We start from the raw sequence: 12,208 nt of genomic DNA, 5'->3' as shown, positions 1-12,208 counted from the left end.
CAAAAAGCAACCGGCGAGGCCCCGAGGTCGTTCCGGAAATACAAAAATAACCAGGATCCTGTAAGATCTCCTGGCACAAAAGCAACCGGCGAGGCCCCGAGGTCGTCCCGGAAATACAAAAATAACCAGGATCCCGTAAGATCTCCTGGCGCAAAAGCAACCGGCGAGGCCCCGAGGTCGTCCCGGAAATACAAAAATAAACAGGATCCCGTAAGATCTCCTGGCGCAAAAAGCAACCAGCGAGGCCCCGAGGTCGTCCCGAAAATACAAAAATAATCAGGATCCCGTAAGATCTCCTGGCACAAAAGCAACCGGCGAGGCCCCGAGGTCGTCCCGGAAATACAAAAATAACCAGGATCCCGTAAGATCTCCTGGCGCAAAAGCAACCGGGGAGGCCCCGAGGTCGTCCCGAAAATACAAAAATAAACAGGATCCCGTAAGATCTCCTGGCGCAAAAACAACCGGCGGGGCCCCGAGGTCACCCCGGAACAAAGCAGACCAGGATCCCTTAAGATCTCCTGGAACAAAAACAGCCGGCAAGGCCCCGAGGTCGTCCCAGAAACACAAAGAACTCCCGGAAAAACAAAACAAGAACGGTCGGTGAAGGTCCCAAAAAACCTCCCGAAGTAAAAATTTCTCATATCATATGAAAGAACAAAAATCAGATTCTGACCTCCTGAAGTGGTTTGGGGCATAACAGCTAAAAAACGCCGACCTCAAAATGACTGCTAACACTTAAAGCCTGGGTAAGAAGAAAAGGCCGAGCCCCAGTTCGGATAGTCCTGTACCCTAACGCTCGAAGTATAAAGGCCGAACGAAAAGCCGAGCTCCCTCTATAAAAAGGCTCATAAACGAAGAAACCAGCAGGGAGATAAATACTCAAAGCCCAAATCAGTTTGTCTAGAACAAACATCCGAAGTCACAACCTAGAAGAAAGGGCTAAAAACAGAAAAACAAACATGCTAGTCGCCATTAAAAGATATGAGATTTGATCTCTCAGATAACTAGCCAAGAACTGAGCTCACAATTTAAGACTGATTCAGTGGGGGAAAAAAGCTTATGAATAAGAATACGTAGTGTAAATATTACAAGTATGAAAAGCAGAGATAAATATAAAGAACAAGAATAGTTCAAGAAAAAAGGAATCAAAGTTTCATTAAAATAGCTGTTATAGTTTATTTTCGGACGAGGAGGAAGGAAAAATAGTCCTTAAAGGACTCACATCTGTGAGAACATCCTCGCCTACACTATCTTTATTTACAACTACATCTGGAGGGAGCACGGCCTCCTTTGGATCAGGCCTATCAACATTAACAATAGGAGCAATCTCTGACCCTAGGTGGGGGTCCTCCTTCTCAGAACTAGGGTCATCTCCCTCTGACCCAAGAACTTCCTCGTCCTCCCCCTCCGGCTCGGATTCTTCTGAAGAAGACACAGATGGCCGCCGGCCTACGACGCGACAATCTCCTCTGGGCATAGGGAAGTCATCTTCCCCATATAACACCTGCTCACCATCCGAGTCCAATTCGGGCTTACGAAGCTTTTCCAAAGGAATATCAGGAGCGTGTCTAGCTTCCCTTAAACCGCGATTGTAACCGGTTACGTACATACAGAAGGCTTTCTTAAAAATAGCCGACCCCATCTCAGCAGAAGCTTTATATTCATCAAGATGTTCTTCACAAGCCTCAGCTACAAACGGCTTCAATTCAGAAGAATCCTTGTAGTCCTGAAGGTGAACCTCACAAGCCTGCTCGATTTTCCTCTTCAGTTCATCAGACTCCTGGTACTCCGCTATACATTGCTCACGCTCCAGTTGAGCCCTGTCTTCAACATGTTTTACTACCTTGAGCAGGGCTGAACACTTACGTTCCAAGGTCCTGACTTCTTGGTTCAGCTGTTGGTGGCGAAGGTTGAACTCTTCAGCCGACGAAGCCAGGTCCCTGATACGATCAGAGCTTGTACTCAACTCCTGCTCAAGGACCTCCACCCAAGCTAGGGCCCCTTCCTTCTGAGCTTTCACCTCCTCCAGGTGAACCTGCAGTCCTTCAGAATCAGCCTTTAAGGCCTCATATCGACGCTGGATCTCAGTTTTCTGGCTCACAGCCTCATCTCTCTCTCGAAGGGCCCCCGTCATAGAGGACAGCTGCTTTAAAACCTCTGCACAACAAGCCTCCACGGCAGCTGCTCTCTCATCAGACTCCTTGATAACCTTGCGAGTATGAGACAACTCTGCTTCTAAAGACTTGGTGTGCTCTGCTGTCTCGGCCGCCTTCTCCTCAGCCTTTTTAATGACCTCCAGCGCAGAGTGCAACTCTACCTGGAGGGACTGGGTATGCTCCCGAGCCGCTGCAAGGTTACTCCTGGCATCACTAGTTGCAGACAAATTTTCATCCAGACGTGCCTCTTCAATCTGACGGTCTACAGACTCCCGCAAGGAGTAATCACGAGCATCCACCTCCATAAAGAGGCCCGTCACCTAGCACAGAATAACAATCGTCAAGAGAAAGAAATAAAGCAAACTAAAAGAGAAGTGGAAAAGTAATTTACCATCAGAAGCATCTCCCTAATCGTCGATCCGAGCTCCTCCCGAGAGCGAGACCGAAAGGACGCTTGTTCCTTGGTAAAACTGGCTAAGAGACCAGTCAGGGCAAGAAGACGCGAATCAGAGGCCTCGATAATTCCGCCGAACATTCGCTCTCTAAGAAGTTCCGCAACAGCACTGGCCGGAGACTCAGAGGTAATGTCCGACGCGTTCAGAACGTTGTCAGAAGAAGACAACAAAGGCGTAGCAGAAACACCTTTCCCCTTCCCAATGGGAGGAAGAGCTGGAGAAGAACCTGTGGCAGCCCTGGATTTCTTCCGAGCAGGAGATGGGGAAGATGTTCCGGAAGGGGCTGAGCGCTTATCCCCGGTCTTTAGTGGAATGCCTTCAGAATCCTCAGGCCCGGTTCCCATAGAGGCAGGGGCATTTTGGATAGGAACATCTGGGACATGGTCCTCTATGAGGATGATCTCCATCCCTGTCCCAGAGGCCTCCTTCTCTTCAGTAACGGGGGACTTAGATTTTCCCCCTGACACCCCTTCAGGAGAATGAACAAGACCCGACTCCACTTGTTCAACGACTTGGGTCTGCTCCACAATGGCTAGGGAGGTTTCCCTCACACCCTCCGAGGAAGCTGGAGTAGATTTAGACCCTTCAGCGGGCTTAAGAGTTGACCTCGATCCACCGCGGCTAGATGGCCGACATGACTTGGTGCCGCGCGAGCTTGGTTTAGAAGCCCGAGAAGACGCTTTGGCAGGAGGTCGGCTAACCTTTTTGGAGGAAACAGCTTGAACCACCTCCGCAGCAGCCTCAGCCACTGAACGCCCAGCCGAAAAAGCGTCGAAAACCGCGTGCATATTATCCCGAGACAGGACGAAATTCTTGGGGAGCTTGAGTTCATCCATTTTAACCTCAGAAGCTACAAAAAACACGAAATTATAAAGAGTCAGTATACTTTCTAATATCATGAGCAAAGAAGAAACAGAATCGCTAGACAGAACAATATACCCGTGTCCCGGACATCCCTAAGATTGGACACGAACATACACTTCTCGACGTCATACTTCCTTTCAACGGAAGTCAGTCGAAGCAACCCCACCTGCTCAATAAGGCTCAATTGGGGCAGCTCGTTGCAACCCGGATGGACCTCCTCCCAACTTAGATCCACCTCCCACGATCGGGCGGACTCTAATTTCAGCTCTACCACAAGGAAATTCTCTACCCATCCCTTTATGGAATCCTTGTAGCCCGTGAAAAGAGACAACCCACTACGGGGGGAAAAGTAATAAAAATTCTGAACCGCTCTAACCAAACGGAAAAAAGTGACAAACAGACACGCTGTGGGGGTAAAACCCCAACTCAGGCAGATAGACTCAAAACAGGACAGAAATAAAATCGAATTTGGGGATAACATTCGAGGGGATACCCCGAAGTAATCAAAAACCTCAATAAAGAAAGGGGTGAAAGGAAACGGTAGACCAAAATCCCTCTGTTTGAGAAAGAACACTATACAGCGACCCCTTTGGGGATCAATCAAACCAGGAGGAGGAGGATTAGGAAGGACTATCCTTTCGTTTTGAAATGGCGCTCGAATGAGATACAGAGGAGTATCTAAGAGCCTCTGGGAAATGTGCTTAGTTATGTTGGAAGGAGTAATATGCGACCTAGTGTTAACGACATCGGGGAGCTTTGGACCCTCCATAGAAGAGCAAAGAAGCATACTTGAAAGCACAATAAGATGGAAGAAACAGAAGAAGTTGCAGGAAAACAGAGAGCGGAAGAGAGCGAGTTTCTTCAGAAGACGGAGATTCGAAGGGAAAGGCAATAATGAGATGAAACGTTGTTCTAAGCAGTTTTGTCTTGGAGCGGCGCGATCATTAATTGCTCTCGAAGTTTACCCTCAACGGTTAGATAGTAACCGGCGAGAAGGTAAAGGGGCAAGGAGATGACCGCTGGGCTTCTCCACCTCTACAAAGGGCCCGGCCCACGACAATGGCCCATCAGCTGAAGGCCCGCACGTTATTCGCATAAGACAAACAAGTTGTCAAAACCTCAAAACCGAGCTCCAGTCGAATCTCTCCCTCAGGACGACCTGACACACAAAATGCACATCATCACCGCTCAGGCAGTAAAAACTAAGGAAAAAGAGTAAGTCATAGAAAGACCCAAGGAGACAAACAGGGGGAAGCATGATAAAGGTCAGACCAGCCTATCACCTAAGAAGGATCACCATTAAGTAAAGGCCAGGAGCCCAGAACGAAGTGATGAAGACGTCTCGGAATCTTACAAAGTTATGGGTCAGAAGCTCAACCTTTTTGATTAAAAGCAAAGCTCATAGGTCGGTCAGTTCAGCTCGAAAAAAGTAAAATCGAAAGCTAAGGAAACTTAGAGCTCGGATCATTGAACACAGACAGAGCTCACAGGTCGGATAGTCCAGCTCGAAAACAGAAAAGTGAAAGTTATGGATCAGAAGCTCAACCCTTTGGTTAAAAGCAGAGCTCGGAGGTCGGATTAGTCTCGCTTGGACAAAGTAAACCGAAAGCAAGCTCGCAGGTCGATCGGTACAGCTCGGAAAGAGTAAACTAAAAACTCAGACTGGCTAAATGGATTCCAGGACGGATCAGAGAAAATCATGCATAATAAAGAACAGTTCGGATATGAACGAAAAAATGAAAGTTTCATTACAGCACGTTACAAATACCCACATTACAGAACAAAAAGCTATCCTTAGAGGATTTACATGACCAGATACATCGTCTACGTTTACATCACTATCACCTATCACTATCCTAGTCTTCGACACAGAGGAACTCTTGAATACGGGAAACGAGCTCAGTAGGTCGGCCGAACCCTGCGTCGTTATTATAGGGGAACTGAACAAGTTGATTCCCATAAGCATTTCTCACTGTTCCCCTATGGACAAACATTCGGTTGCCCAAATGTGATGCGCGGTACATTCGAACAAGCTCAGATATTATATGCTGTCCGGATGTCGCGCATGAAAAACATAAGTCTTCGAGTTACAGCCTCAAGAATATCGCAGAGCATATATTCGAAGGCATCGCCGAAAGCTTGACTGAGTGCAGCAGATCTCAGCCTTTCATAATACGGGTACTTCACACTAGAGGGGGTAATAAATTGATCATTTTCGCCACTTCCATTTATATCAAAAGCGGACAACATGGACATCGGGGAAATTTCCTTCTTGAAGGAAGATAAAGTCAAAACAGACCTCTCAGCAGCCCATAGCCTCTTTGGAGCCCGAACAACAACCAAAGGGGGAAGCCAGCCAGACGATCTGGGTAAAACAGTTTCAACGACCTGCCGAATGACTCCACCCACCAACCGCCCTGCTAGAAGGACCTCAGAAGCAACATTCAGACTCCCTCGAGGTAATATTAGATTTTCAAGAGTTTTGGACTGATCCATCTTTATCTCAGGTACTGCAAAAAGTTCCAAACAGAGAAGTCAGGATAATTTTTCGTTAAAATAAAGAAAGCAAGGATAAAGCAAATCCCTGGGGCAGCAAAGCAATGAAGCCTCCGGCTCACCTTAATCTGTGTGAAGAAAACGTCAAATACATCCTTTGCGGAAAAAACAAGAGAATCTCGCTGGAAGGAAAGACTCCTTTTCTCCGACAAAGGGCCTAGAAGTGAAGAAGAGTCCACACTGATATATACTCGAAATCTGAAGTCTTAGCGCAAAGTAACTCTAGACTCCAAGACCACAATGTCAGGATCTTTAACAGATATTCATGGAAAAGGAAAAAGAAGCGCGTCCAGGCAATAATGACAAGAAAGTAAAGAAGAGCAGAGTATTTGAGAGGTAAGGAAAGGCCAGAAAGGGAAAGAGGCAGATAGAATTCAAGAAATGAGGAATGACAAAAAGATGAAAGGGAGTTATGAAGGCATCTGTACGCGAACAGACGCGGTCATAATGGTTCTCGATATTCACCCCCTCGGCAGTCAGAGCAATAACTACCGAGAAGGTGAAGGGGCAATTGATGACCGCTGGATTCCTTCATCCCTGTCCAGGGCCTCGTCCACAACCTAAAGCCCACAAAGTAAAGGCCCACGTACTTGGCACCCAAAGCAGGTTCGGCTCATCCAACTTCCAAGGCCGGGCTCGACTAAGCCTCCTCACCCAGATTGACTCAGTCCGCACAAAACAGACCCTCTCCTCTCTGGCCCAATTCTCGGCTCGACCCAGTATCCAGAATGACACTCACCAGACAGTCTGGCAGATCCGTTCGAACGTACGCACAGGGAGAATCAGAGGCCGTTACGCATGGGGCAGGCGCCTGATACCCTCGTACGCCCGAATCTGTATGGCAGAGACGCGTGGCCCAATCCTAGAGAGACCTTTACACGTCACCAGCAAGCAAGACGAAATGGATAAAAGTGGAGTCCCCTCCTCATAATGTTTAAGCGTTATGATTCAATACAAAAACCCTTGTAAAACCCTATTCTATTGGATCTCAGATCATCAAGTCATAATCCATAATTACTGTAAAAGTTGGGCACATTTTTATATTAATCCGTCAACTTCAATTTAATTATATTTTTATTTACACGTCAGTATAGAAATCTGTACCTGTTACCATATTGGGCCAACGTACTCTACATGCACGACACGTAATTTTTTTTTCTTTTTTGTATTTTTTAATATGAATCAGATTAATTAAACAATAATTTAAAAAAAAAAAAAGACAATTAATCAGAAGCACCGTCCAATTGGCTCTTTTCATCTCTTTGGTGGAAACTATAGAGAGAATAGGTTTACAGCAAAACTAACTTGCTTCTCATATTATTCACAAGAGTATTTATAGGATACATGTACACGTGAATACCAAGTATAACAAGAATACAATTCTAACTAGGAAATAATAACTCAATCATAATACAACTCTAATACGCTAGCAATTCTAACTAGGAAATAATAACTCAATCATAATACAACTCTAATACGCTAGCAGGCCCCCTCAATTCGAGCAGAATCAGTAGAGAATGATCGAATTGATAATTGTGACATAAGGAACTTGTGCCGAGCTTTAGGTAAAGGTTTGGTCAAAATGTCTACAAGCTGATCCTTTGAACAAATATAACGAACTTGAATCTCTTTCTGTTGAACTTTATCGCGAATGAAATGAAACTCAACCTCAAGATGCTTCGACCGATTATGAAAAACGGGGTTAGCAGAAAGGTAAGTGGCGCCAATATTGTCACACCAAACATTTGGTGTTACTGGAGAAGCAAAACCAATATCACATAACAAGGACTGAACCCAGACAAGTTCTTGAATTGCTAACCCAAGGGCTCTATATTCGGCTTCAGTGGAAGACTTGGCAACGGTTCGTTGTTTTCGAGAGCTCCAAGAAATCAGATTTCGGCCCATGAATATAGCAAAACCAGAAGTTGATTTTCGGTCATAAGTACTACTCGCCCAATCTGCATCACAATAAACGTTGAGCTGGGTAGTAGGAGATTTGGATATAAACAAGCCATATGTGGAAGTGGCTTGTAAATAACGCAAAATTCTTTTAACAAGTGACCAATTTTCCTCGGTAGGATTGTGCATAAATTGAGATGCCCGATGAACAGAATAACATACTTCAGGACGAGTGAGACTTAAATATTGTAGTCCCCCAACAATGGATCGATAGAGAGTAGGATCATCAAAGGATCGACCATCAATAGTAGCTTTATCTTTGACACTAGCTGGGGTAGTCAAACCTTTACAATCTTTCATTTTAGCTTTGACAAGCAAGTCTTGAATATATTTTCGCTGAGTGAGTAAAAGACCAGCCGGCTGCCATGATGCCTCCATACCCAAGAAATAATCCAAAGTACCCAAATCTTTAATGGAAAAAGCAGCTTGAAGGACAGTAACCATATATTGAATGAGAAGTGGATCAGAACCGGTGACAAGTATATCGTCAACATAAACTAGAAGGAAAATAACATGTTCACCTTTCCGAAAAATAAAGAGTGAAGAATCAGCTTTGGAACTTGTAAAACCAAGAAGAGTAAGATTGTGAACCAATTTTGAATACCATTGGCGAGGAGCCTGCCGTAGACCATAAAGAGAGCGCCGTAACCGACAAACATAATTAGACTTTGTTTGATCAATAAAACCTGGAGGCTGCTCCATGAAAACAGGAATATCAAGATCGCCATGGAGGAATGCATTAGAAACATCTAATTGCTTGATTTTCCAATTAAATGAAACGGCAAGAGACAAAATCATACGTATGGTTGTGGGCTTGATGACAGGAGAAAAGGTTTCCTTGAAGTCAATTCCCGGCCTTTGATGGAAACCTTTTGCTACCAAACGTGCTTTGTACTTGTCAATGCTACCATCAGCTTTTTCCTTGAGTCGAAAAACCCATTTACATCCAACAATGTTTTGAGCTTGACTTCTGGGAACTAAATCCCAAGTGTGTGTGTGAAGTAAGGCATTAATTTCATTTACCATAGCCTCGCGCCACTTAGTATCTTTGTTAGCTTGCGTGAAGCAAGTCGGAACAGCTTGAGTTTGGACAAGATTCAGTGTAGGAGACCAAGGCAACCTCGGTTTTAAAGAGCCCGTTTGACGTCGGGTGACCATTTGATGGCGCTGAATCAATTCTTGCGGCGGAGAGGAGACCTGTGCATCATTAGAGGCGAGAATTTCTGCAACACCTGGTGTAGAACTAGTGTCGAAAGGCTGCCGTTCATGTGAGGCAGACGTTGGTGTGACTGGCTCGGCAGTGGGCACAATATCACCTGTTGATCTTGGTGAAGCAGCAGCCAGTTCTTGCGAAAGATTAAAAGGTACCACATCAGATGTGGGTACTTGTGCAGGTTGTGAAGACGGCTTATCACCAAGAATCCCCGAATAGTTGCTATGTTGCGGTATAGGCGGCAATGGAACCGAAGTGGGAGAGACTATTGAAGTCGTAGAGATGGAATTATCACTAGGCTTGCGAAAAGGAAACACCTGTTCATAAAAAAAAACGTGACGTGAGATAAACTTGCGACGAGATTGAATATCCAGACAAATATAACCTTTGTGAAGTTTGCTATATCCAAGAAAGACACATTGAGAAGATTTTGGGGCCAATTTATGAGGTGCATAGGGCTTTAACCAGGGGTAGCAAAGAGAGCCAAAGACTCGCAATTCATCATAGTTAGGCTTCGTACGAAATAAAATCTCAAATGGAGAAAACCGATCATGAATACTGTTAGGCAGCCGATTTATAGTGTGGAGAGCAGCATCAAAGGCATAGTTCCAATATTCATATGGAACCGAAGCATTATGAAGTAATGACCTTCCCAATTCAACTATATGACGATGGCGTCGTTCTGCAATGCCATTTTGTTCCGGTGTATGAGGACAAGAGACTCGTTGAGATATTCCTTGTTCCTGTAAGAAGTTTGTTAGTGTCTGAAATTCACCACCCCAATCTGATTGGAAAGCTTTAATTGGTACCCCGAAATACTTCTCAACCAACTTCTTAAATTGAATAAATATAGGCAAGACATCATATTTATTTTTGAGATAATAAAGCCAAGAATATGTACTAAACTGATCATGGAAGAGAACATAATAGCGATAACCATCTATGGAAGTAACGGGAGAAGGCCCCCAAACATCAGAACAAATTAATTCCAAAGGCTGTGAAACTTGACTATTTGAGACAGAAAAGGGTAGTTTGTGAGACTTGCTCACATTACAAGCATGACAGAAATCAAAAGGTTGCTTGGAATCAAAAGAAATATTATTATGTCTAAGAACTTGATTAACTAAGCGAATGTTCGCATGACCAAATCGTTGATGCCAAAGGGAGACAGTAGCAGGGCACGCCTTGGGTGAGAACGATAGAACGCGCGACATAGGGAAGTGATAAAGCCCGTTTTTACTCCGGCCTTGATAGAGCACCTGCCTCGTGGGGATATCCTTAACAAAATAAACATCAGGGAAAAATTCCATGGAAGTATTATTGTCAGAATTAAAAGCTTGCACAGACAATAAATTAGTCTTGACAGATGGAGAATATAGAACATTACGAATTTTAAACAATCGACCATTAACACAAGAATCAGACTTGCCATGAGATAAAATTGGAAGAGTTTTACCATCAGCTATGGTTAAAGCCATGTTGTCACGAATGGGAGTTGGATCTTGAAGATGTTCCTTGTCGTTAGCCAAGTGATAATTCGCTCCCGAGTCAACAGTCCACTGATGTAACAGCCCGGAAACTGATACCCTGCCGTAACGGCTCCAAACTGCTCGGCGCTAGGATCCAGATCGGCTTAAGGCCGCCGGGACCCGTAGCAAGCCTCTAAACATCCTGAACTCTAGGTATAATCCCGTGCATGATCAAACTTTTTCATAAAACTTAAGCTTTGGTCTCATAAAACCTTTAAACTTGTTTTCCTTACCTCAGCTTGACCTATGCATGAAAACATAGAACCTCATACCAAATGGGTCATCAAGCTTGCTTTAAAACATATCCGCTTTGGGTCAAGGGATTGGAACCCTTTCTTCCCTCACGGGCCATTCAAAACTCATAACATTAAAACATTTTCTCAAGATCATGCATAACAAAAAGGGATTTAACCAACACTAGGCAAAGCACAACTCTATACATCTCATGCTACAACACATGACATATCTATACTTTTCTTACTTGGCTCTATCTCTTTAATAAGCTCATTACCCTTTCTATTCATTCATATCCCTTATATCCATAAGGACCATACAAAAGTCCAATTATCATCATCATGTCCACAACTAAGCTATACAAGCAGACAAGCATTCATAGCATTACATAACATATCATCTCTTTAGCAACTTTCTTACATAACTATCACTATCTCCATAAACATATACATACAAGCATCTCTTATACATAAACAAAACACAGCTAAGCTATGCTATTACAACCAAACATGGCAACCCATGCTTGAACCTCTTCTATCCCATAGCTTACTCTGACTGAACTCTGGCTTGACATACTCTGGCCCTGCAAAACTGGGGTTAAGGGAATGGGGTGAGCTACAAGAGCCCAGTGAGTAGAAACAGAGAAAAACATTTGATTTAGTTCCTCCATTTTTAGGTATATTATTATTCATTTTATTGTTCCACCCTTTTTATGTATTTTATTATAAAGACATTTATCCAATTCTATTATTCTTCTTATTCATGCATTCATGAAATGCGTCATATCACAATTATATCACAACAAACATCTCACCCCCGCTTGAGTTCATGCTAGCAAATCTCTTCCTCTTGCGGGTGATTTTAGAGGGTTCACGTAACGTCCTTCCCCCTCAGGGTTAGACATGACCCCAACGTTCCCTCTGTCAAAACTTGGCCCCGAAGGAGCTCTCATGGGGCTTTCCTACATGTACTCGCCCGATTGACAAAGACTCATTGACAGACTTGCGGGCTATTGAGGTCGCCTTGGTCCACCCATCACATCATATACATAGCACATTATGCAATGCGTCACCTTCGTGAAACTAGTGCAATCATCCTATAACATATAAACATGGTGCATGGGCATGGTGAAGCTAATGCAAACATCCTATTACATAACATGATGTATGAGTATGCTTTAGGCATTAGATTTACTTTTAACGTAAAAGATTAAGTTAGTTCTACTCACCTGAAGCCACTGCT

Source organism: Manihot esculenta, chromosome 4 (genome assembly GCF_001659605.2).
Source record: "Manihot esculenta cultivar AM560-2 chromosome 4, M.esculenta_v8, whole genome shotgun sequence".
NCBI classification, from domain to species: domain Eukaryota; kingdom Viridiplantae; phylum Streptophyta; class Magnoliopsida; order Malpighiales; family Euphorbiaceae; genus Manihot; species Manihot esculenta.
This window is presented reverse-complemented; position numbering follows the sequence as displayed.